We start from the raw sequence: 10,837 nt of genomic DNA on the forward strand, positions 1-10,837 counted from the left end.
GTTATATTTAGCAATTAAGTAACAAAAAAAAAAAAAAACAACAAAGTAGAGTGCATAAAAATCACTGAATATAAAACAACCTGATCAACTCTACTGTCTTTAGGAATAGAAATCATTTCTGCTTTGAAGTCCCCTCTTCATGGGATTGAGGAAAAAGCAACTTTGGAGAAGCTGGACAAGGAAAGGGTTGCTTCCTTCCCTTAATAGGGAGAGAAGATGGAAATCCTCTTTCCAAGAGGGTGTCTGATTAAGGACATTATGGTTCTGATTTGCACCTACAATAAGACACATTTGAGAATTCGCAGCTACATATTTTATTAATTTGCAGAAAAGGTAAATGCATAATTTGTGACAACAATAGCTAGTAAATCTTAATCCTAATATGATTATAGCAATACTAATATAGATATAAGATATATAAACATAAGAATATATAGATATGAGAAGTAATAGAAACATAGATTGATATAGATATAAGAAATTATAAAAATATAGATTAAGATATAGTATAAAAAATAATAGATATAATATGGATATAAGAAGTAGGAGAAAACACTAATCTGGGGAAGCACCAACAACTCCCGAGTCTTTCAGTTGGGCAATCGTGAGATACAGCTTTCAGGATCCAGACTGGGAGCAAGGGGTCCCAGGCAGAGTGTCATTTCTATGGGTAAGATTCCAGAGTTCTCAGGACAGAGACCTAATAAACCATTCCAAACAAAGAAGGCTTACTTCCAAGAACGAGGCTGTCAAGTATACTGTGTGTTATCCATTGAGAAGATAGCCAAATCCACAATGGAGTTTACATGGGATGTTTGTTCTCGGATATCTCTAAGTGCCCAAGGCAGCAAATATTTTGTCTTTGTATAGAATTTACTATGTCTTCAAGATCCAGGTTCATCTGGGGGACACAATAGCCATGTGAAGGGTCTGCACTGAAATATGGAAGAACCAGATTCATTTACCATTCAGAGGGAAATTAGGGTATCGTGCCAATTACAGTTCCCCATTCTTGTTAATATTCTCTTATTAATATATCCAAGAAAAACAAGATTACAAAAAGAAAGTCAACCAACTGGAAAAGGAGATCTGGAATCTTAAGGAGGGAAACAACTCCTTGAAAATTAGCATCGGACAAAAGAAAGCCAGCAATCTTCTAAGTGACTAAGAAATAAAACAAAATGTGAAGTATGAAAAAATAGAAGAGAATGTGAAATAACTCATTAGAAAACAACTGCTCTGGGGAACAGATCAAGAAGAGAAAACAAAATCATTATCAGAAAGCTATGACCAAAAAAAGAATATTAGCACAATAATACAAGAAATAATTAGAGTAAATAGTCCTGCAGTGTTTGAACAAAAGTAGAAAGAGAAAAGAAAAATCCACTGATTATCACCTGAAAGAGATCCTTTGAGGAAAACTTATAGGAATCTCATATCTGGATTCTGAAACTCCCAGCTCAAAAAGAAAATATTATGAGTAATAAGAAAAACTATTCAAATGTGGTAGAGTCAAAATTAGAATCATTAAGCCACGCTAAAGGACTGCAAGTCTTGAAACACTATATTGAAGAGCAAAAGGACCAGAATAGTGGGTAAAAATATACCTGTCAAAGTTTATCCTGAATAATAAAAAACAGGACATTGAATGAATTGCCAGACTTTCAGGATTTTGTTGCAAAAAGGCCTGAACTAAATAGCAAATGTGAGATACAAGATCCAAGAGAAATATATGCTGAACATCAAAGACTAATTTCACAGGACTCAAAGACAAAGACAAACTGTTTACTTTTTATACATGGATATATGTCACATATCGTAAAATTATTAGTAGTAATTGGGTAGTTCAAAAGAAATATTAGGGTAAAGTTGAGTATGATGTGATTCTAAAAAGCAAAACCATGTCGGTAAAAGTAAAAAGAATAATACAAATGAGGTGTGAGAGGAAGAACTGATACAGAGGAATTAAATGGAGGAAGATAGCTGGTAGCTCTGGACCCTAACTCATTGGGAATGGATTAAAAAAAGTAATTCATTTCTCTCTCTGTATGTGGTGGGGGGGAGGGTTAAAAATCTTCTAAATTCAGAAAGAACTAAGAAGTTAAGGAGATAGGGAAGAAGGAAAGGATAATGGAGGGATTCTTTGTAAGATTAAGTAATAGGAGGACAAAGTAGTGGGGAAAAGTAAAGCAGAGGAGTCAGGATGGATGTATACACAAAAAGATGAAGAGTAAAATTTATTTTGTAAAAAAAAAAGTAAGTAAGCATGATTTCAGAGTTAAAGCTAAATTAGATTTAATCAAAAGAGAAAAATTGGTTACTATAATCAACCATATTAATTTTTTTTAGCCTTTCACTAGACAGTAAAAGGTTGGAATATTGCTGTGGTGTAGAAAATGATAAGCTGGTGGATTTAGAAAAATATGGAAAGATTTGGATGTATGAAGATGTTATCCATCTTTAGAGAAACAGGATAAACACACATAGTATGATCTTTCATAGATGCATATGATTCTATATACATAAATATATCATACCTACTATGCATATGTGTATCTTTTTGTATGTATATATATATATATATATATATATATATATATATATATGTGTGTGTGTCTATGTATGTGTGTGTATCTGTGCTTAATTATAGCATTCTTGGGGGAGGGAAAGGAAGGGAAAAAAAGAATAAAGTGCCTAGCAGACAACAAAAGAAAACCTATAAGGAAGCAAAGAATAGATGGACAGCTCTGAACACAATGTGTAGCATTTATTATATAGACTTTTTTTTAAATTCACTTATTTATTTATATGTTTTATTTATTTTTATTTTTTAAGACTTTAAAAAAATAAAAAATATCTTTTTATTTTCAAAATATATGCAAAGATAGTTTTCAAGATTCATCCTTGCAAAAAACATTTTGTTCCAAATTTCCTTACCCTTCTCTCACCCCCTGTAATGATTAATTTAGGTTTGGAATTTGCATTTGGGGGGATAGTCTTAAGGAGGATGGGTACAAGTTTATCCCTGCTCAGAGCCTTGATTTAAAGATGAAATTCATAGCACAAAAGTGATTCACAATTAACAAACACTGGCTACAATACAGACACTATCACAAACAACATACAACATTGGTGATGATGTATGAAGCATCAGCATCTGAATTCCTTGTCTGAGAGAACAGTCACAGCTATTCAGAATCTCAGATGGGAACCATTGCTAGGCAACCTGTGCAGTGCTTCCTAGCCAGATCTTCAAATTCCCTTTCCACTAAGGGCTTGTTTATTGGCTGAAAACAAAGAAGGCACTATGCTAGGGGGAAAAAAAAAATATATATATATATATATATATATTAAATATATAGATATATACATACATATATATACACACACTAACTATTCTCATTTGCTACGTGACTTGAGATATAGCAGCTTCCCAGGTACAGGATGCTCCATCACAGGAGACCCACCAAGAAGAATATTTGTTCATTCCTTTAGGAGGATTGTTTATTAAAGGAACTGGACAGGTTTCTAGGTAAAAACAGGCTTCTAATAAGGAATACTCAAGGCACCAGAAGATTGGCCACCCCTAGTGTGCTTCCCTCAAATTCCACCAGAAAACTGCAAGGATATCCTCATGTTCTCGGCAAATAAGTTACACAAAAGACATGGCAAGACTTAAATCTCCTTACTCACTAGGATTCCCTCCCCTAGACAACAAACAGTCCAATATATGCTAAACATGTGCAATTACTTCTAGACTTGCTTAAAATGGAAATTTATAACACCATATTTGGAATTTTATTATATCCTGCTGTGCACATGATAATATTTTTTCCTATTTTGTATTGAAGTTTAAAATAAATTTTAAAAAATTATCAACTTAATGAATGCAGAAAACCTTCAGATCGATTCAGTACTGGTTCAAGAGAGCATGAGAATATATATTGAAGAAAAACCCTTTGAATTTAAAGAATGGGGTGAAGACAATACCAGCTCAACACATAAAAAACACCTTCGTAAGCACCTTTCTAAATTTCAAAGTATCAGTCCAATGCTTTTAATTGTTTATTAGGATAAAAAAAGAAAACTGACAAATCAACTATAGGAAAATGTGAGCAGGTACTTAAAAATTCATCAGACATCAGAGATTTCATGCTGGATATCCACTCTGAAGATGTAGGGAAAGCTTGATGAAGAATTCTCATTGCTAAGTACTGGGGAGTCAAGATCAGATCAGTTTGTCAACCAGGTACAAAGTTATTTGGTGCTTTAAGAGATAAAAATATAACCTTTTATGCATTCAGGATTATATGTTATCTTCTAGCAGCAATAACATGGTGTTAGACAGTACAGCAAGTATACTTGTGTGAGATCAGAACTACCATTTAAACTACAAAATTTCCTTAAAAATCTCTTTAATGAAGTATTATGTTTTAAGAATATTTTTTCATTTGAATGCCTTTAGAATAAATTGTTAATGGATAGTGGAGAAACTGTCCTATGAAAATAAAGTGTATTACCTGCCAATCTTGACTCTGAATGTGAATGGGTCCAATTTATACCTACTATAATAGCTGGAAAGATCCACAAAAATTATTTGTTCTACTTCATGACTTATAGAAAAAAATAATGTAAAAGAGAACAATTATGAAATTTTAGTTTATTTTTAGTTTAGCAAGTGTATATCAGACATTTTAGGAAATTTTATCTATGGGTAGAAAAAGGGATGAAGAGTAAAATTTATTTTGTAAAAAGAAAAAGTAAGTATGATCTCAAGAATTAAATCTAAATTAGCTCAGCTACTGCGCCGATGGAAGGTTATTTAACTTAAAAAACTGTAAGCCAGAACCAACATGGAGGGAGAGTTTGGGGCATGTCGGGTTTGTTTTGTTTTTGTTTCTGATGTGGCTGATACGCACTTGCCAGAGCCAGCTTCGTGTTGGGGGTGCCAGAAGAGAGTGTAGGAAAGAAGAGGTGTTAGATTACTTACTAACCCAAGGAGGGCCTGTGCTGACTGCAGTGTCTCACACCTATGAGCAACATGCCAGGAAACTTAATTATTTCTATTTGAATTGTCTCAGAAGGAGTCTGAAGATCACTTGGCAAGATAAGATAGCTGGACACTGTGGTCCTCTCTCAAGATAACTTTCAAGTAATTAAAGTCATTCCAGAGAGAGCAGCTCCGATGAGCTGATCACATACATTTGTCTAAAAGACTTTTTTACTGGGAATGTGGAAAAACTGGGACACTGACACAGTGTTAGTGGAATTATGAACACATCCAGCCATTCTGGAGAGCAATTTGAAACTCTGGTCCAAAAGTTATCACACTGTGCAGACCCTTTGACCCAGCAGTGTCACTACTGGGCTTATATCCCAAAGAGATCTTAAAGAAGGGAAAGGGACCTGTATGTGCAAGAATGTTTGTGGCAGCCCTCTTTGTAATGTAGGGAACTGGAAATTGAGTGGATGCCCAACAATTGGGGAATGGCTGAACAAGTTATGGTATATGAATATTATGGAATATTATTGTAAGAAAGGATCAGCAGGATGATTTCAGAGAGGCCTGGGGAGACTTACATGAATTGATGCTAAGTGAAATGAACAGAACCAGGAGATTACTGTACACAGCAACAACAAGACTACAATGATCAATTCTGATAGATGTGGCTCTCTCCAACAATGAGATGATTCAAACCAGTTCCAATGGTCTTGTGATGAAAAGAATCAGCTACACCCAGAGAGAGGACTGTGGGAAATTAATGTGGATCATAGTATAGCATTCTCACTCTTTTTGTTTTCTTGCATTTCACTTGCATTTTGTTTTCTTACTCATTTATTTTCTTTTTTTGATCTGATCTTTTTTGTGCAGCAAGAGAACTATATCAATATATTTATACATATTGGATTTAACATATTATACATGTTTAACATGTATTGGGTTGCTTGCCATCTAAGGGAGGGGGTGGGGGAAGGAAGATTTGATTGACCACAGTTGGACACAGTTTATCTTGATTCCAGTATAGTGATGTCATTTTAGTCCTCTTCAAGAAAAAAGGACAATCAGCCAACCTTGGACATAGAAGGCAGCAAGTGAGTTTGTTAAGGTAATGGGGCTCAACAATGTTGATGATCAGAGTCCCCAAAATGATTAGGAATGAAACCTTATGAAAGTTACCTTTTTTTAAACTTTTAAGTTTTTCTGCCAATATTTTATCCATTCCAAAGACAAATTCAAAGATGGAGAGGCATGAGAAAGCATGAGAGACACAAGAAGAAGGGCTTTCTTCCAGTTTTATTTATGACAATAAAATGTTACTGTATTTCTTCACTTCGGCACACCCCAATCCCTTTGCACTGAGCAGGGCTCCACAAAATCAAGAAGGTCAGCTTCTTGAAGCAAGGGCTTTAATTTTATCTTTCTATCCTTAACATAGTTTCCTTGCTGTCCTTTTTCTTTCTCTCCTCAGACACTTTTTGTTTATTTGCACATTTCACTGTACTATTTAATAGGTTTTTTCAGTCCTGGACCTATACATGATAGCACTTTCTCTGTTTGCTTTCTGATGCTTGTGTTGTAATCTCACTTTCTCTTCCCCATACTATATTTTCTTCCTCTTTATTCAGTTTTAATTTCTCTTTGCCTCCGATCCTCCTTCATTCTGTTTCTTCTTTCTTGATAAGTGTTAATATCCTCATTACTACATGTACAATTTCCAGTCCTCATCCTTCTGGACTATCTCTTTAGCCCTCTTACTTTTCCTTCCTTTCCACTTTCCTTTCCTTCCTTCCCCCCGCATTTTTCTTTTGCCACAAATTGTCACTTGAGACCTCTAGGATTTTGGCCACCACCCTGACCACTCTTGTATCTTTTTTTATAATTTATAAATATAAATAATATATTTATATTATTTAAAATATATTTTAAAAATAAAAATGATTTATAAAAATTATTACTTTATATACAGCAATGACCATAAACACCAATAATCCAGGGTCTTCAGATAAAGATGACTTTGTGCCGCTTTCATTAAGCTCTAAAATACTGCAAAGTCTGCTAAATGAGATCCATTGTTTCCTCAAAAGACCTTGGTCTAATTATCTAATTGAACAAAAACAATGGATGAACAGGTTCTATTCAGACTGATATGTATTCATACAGGTTTGGCAGCAATATGGTCAGACCTCTGCCTTAGGAAGGTCAGTTTGACAGCTGGGTGGAAAAAGAATTGGGCTGGGGAAAACCCTGAGTCAAAGAGATGAACCCAAAGCCTGCCGATGGACAAGGGGTGGGATGACGAGGGCCCGCATCATGGGGGCTTATTTCTAAGGGATTAAGAGGTGCTCACAGGAGATCCTGTGAAGGCAGAGTGGACAGGATTTGACAGTTGATTGTACATATGGAGGGAAGGTGTGAGAGAATGAAGAGTTAAGGGTGGGAGGTTGTGAACCTGTGTGACCAGCTGGATGGTAACGCCATTGCTAGTTACAGGAAATTTAAGAAAAGGGGAGAAGCTGGAAAATATAGAGTTATTTTGAACATATGAAATTTGATTTGTCTATGGGATATCCAATTCCAGATGTTTAGTAGGATGTCGAAGATAATGAGAGTGGAGTTCAGAAGAAAGATTCGAACTAGACAAACCACTCTGAGAATTATCTGTATAGAGATGATAACTGGAGTTTGGTGGAAAGTAATTACATGAATCTTGATTGGGTGGTGACTATAAACTGAATAAACCTCAAAGGAGAAGTTCCTAAGTGGTAGGGGGAGAGTCTGGAAGTGGTAATGTTGAGCAGAGGGTATACTGACATACCCACTGATTCAGTGAGTGAGAGTAAGAGGAAAAGTGCAACCATCATGGAACTGAGAGCCAAGGAAATTTCATCATCAGGAGAGAGAGAGAAATTCAAGTGAATGCAAGAAGAGGGAGAGAATGAGAAAGGAAAAATTTGAAAATTAAATCACGTTAATTACTTGTGAAGCAGGCACTGCAGAGAGCTGGGTGTAAGGAAGGTAGTTTTAGAGTCAGACCTGGGAAAAGAGGTTTGGGAATAAAAGAAAGCCATAAACCACAGAGAATGGGCTTTGTGCAGTGACAGTCTTGGGTTAAGAATTACTGGGAGAGGGAGAAGATGATGGAATGGGAGGGTGTTAATGATTGATAATGCATTCAGGTAGATTTTCCTTGTCCCTAAGATGCCAGATATGGAAGCAGAACCAGTTAGATCTTCTCACAGAGGAAGGGAAGGACCTTAGGTTCAGTGGGTACAGAGGAGGTGCGAATTTCAGAGGTGATGCGATTTTGTAAGAGGAGGAGTTTCTGGACGACATGATGAAGTCTGAGGAGTGCAGCTGGAGGGGAAATAATAAGATAACTATCCTGTACACCCTCCTTGAATGGAGAAACTGGGACGAACTCTCCAACATGAGTTCTCTGTGTTAAAATTTCCTTTGGTTTAGATAAAAGTGAGAATTCTGAGGCACCTGTTCCCCTTACCCTTTCTTCCATATGTGTACAGAATTTAGCTTGTTCTTGGTAGATAACAGGTACTTCATACGGGCTTTTCTCCCTTCCCTTTTTCTTCTTTGTATACTCTTAGTTTCATGTCTCTCTCTAACACTCAGACATGCAACATCATCCAATAATAAAGCAGTGTATATCCCTAAGAAAATTAACAAATAATATAGAGAGCTACTGAAAAGCAACATATACAGAACCGTATAAATGCAGAAAGCATGAAGGGTATATAGAGACAATGAACCTATGGAAAGGCAAAAAGGATCCATTGTCACTGCCACGGGCAAAGAAGCAACAGCATTGTTAATAGCATCATATATTAAGCAAAATGGATTTGGATATTCTGAAGAATATAGTATGTATACATAGTATATATCCTGGTTGTGGGGAAGCAAAAACCAATTACAATCACACGCATTCTGGTTCTTTTTCTCTGTGGTGCTCGGGTCTGCAGTCCTCCCTGGGTATAGCCATATTGCTTTCCTCCCTCCCTCCCTCCCTCTCTCCTCTCTCTCTCTCTCTCTCCATATATATAATATATATATATATTATATATATAAACATATATTATATATGTGGAGAGAGAGAGAAACAGAGAAATATAGATTTGTCATAGAAATAGCTTGTTTTGGATTGCGCTGTATCCATCCTCCGTTGCTGCGCATTAAGATCGTTGCCTAGGAGACTGGGCCAACCATTTTGCATTACGTAATGCTGGGAGTTTGTTGCTATGCGGTATTTTTTTTTTCAAAAGACTAACTCATTTCGCAGGCCCCGGGGAAGAAGCGAGCGCTCCCCAGGGGGAGAGCGAAAACCCCGGGGGGCAAACGCTCTGAGTCAAAGCCAAGCACGTGGACATTGGCGAGAACGAAAAAGCAGACAGAGGGCTGGGATGGCTTTGAGAAAGGGGGGCGGGAGGAGGGGGGGTTGAGGAAGGGGGGGAGGGGGGAGCAGGGCGCTCGCGATGTCTTTCTCCAGGTCTTTCTGGGCGGGGGGGGAAGCTCCATCTCCCTATTGTGTGAGGCGGGGCCGGGTCCTAGTCCCCAAGAATGGAGGCTTGGTGGTTACGTAAGGGCAGACGGAATCAAGGCCGGTTTCCAGGCGGAGCATCTCAATGCGGAGACAGCTTTCCTGCCTCCAAGCTGGAGCCTGCCTTGTGAGCACCTGTGGGTCTCCTGGCTTAGCGCGGAGGAGGAAGCGCGCGGCAACTAAGTGATGCGGCCCGGGAGGCGCGGACCTTGTGCCGATGCCCGCGAGACGGGGCCAGAGAGCCGCCCCGCCCCGCCCCGCCCCGTTTATGGCCAGGGCACCAAAGTCGGATGAGGAAAAAAGGCCGGAAGCGGGACTGCGGAGCTCGTTTGCCGCAGGATGGCGGCGGCGGCGGCGGCGGGATACCTGCGGCTGCGGCCTCAGACTGGGGCGTGACTCGGCGGAGGGACTCTGGGAAATGCTAAAACCATTACAGAGCTCCCCAGTCCCTCCCTGTTTGTCCGCCTGCGGTTTTCATTTCCCTCCCGGGCTAATGTTACACTATTTCCGAGTCTGATTCTTTTTGTCCAGCAAAAAACTGCGGGCACGTGCACTTACATTGTATTTAACTTACACGTTAACATATTTAACATGTACTGGTCATCCTGCCACCTGGGGGAGGGGGCGGGGGAAGGAGGGGGAAATGGGAACAAAAGGTCTGGCGCTTGTCAGTGCTGGAAAATTACCCCTGCATAGAACTGGTAAATGAAAACTGTAATAACAATAAAAGATTTGGGGCGTGAGAAAAGAGGACCTCAATGGAGAGGCTTATTTGTGAATTTGGGGACCCCAGAGGAGGATGGATCATTCTGATTTCTAGGTGTCAGTGGGGGGGCGGGGATGGGGAAGGGGGGCGCTTAAAAAAATATTCCTGTCAAATGGGTTAGATGCTCTCTGCCTAAATGGCGCCCCCGGCTTCCTGCTCTGTCTCCAGGTCAGGGGTACACACACACATCACACACACACACACACACTCTCCTCATACACATTACACACATACATCACACACATCACAATACAATACATACACACACACGCATTACACACACACACTCCTCATACACATTACACACATCACACACATCACAATACAATACATACACACACACGCATTACACACACACACACTCCTCATACACATTACACACATCACATCACACAAACATACACACGCATTACACACCACACATACATACACATTACACACATACACACATCACATCACACACATCACATTTTACACATACACACACCTCATACACATGACACACATACATCACACACAT

The sequence above is a fragment of the Sarcophilus harrisii genome, chromosome 3 (assembly GCF_902635505.1).
Source record: "Sarcophilus harrisii chromosome 3, mSarHar1.11, whole genome shotgun sequence".
NCBI classification, from domain to species: domain Eukaryota; kingdom Metazoa; phylum Chordata; class Mammalia; order Dasyuromorphia; family Dasyuridae; genus Sarcophilus; species Sarcophilus harrisii.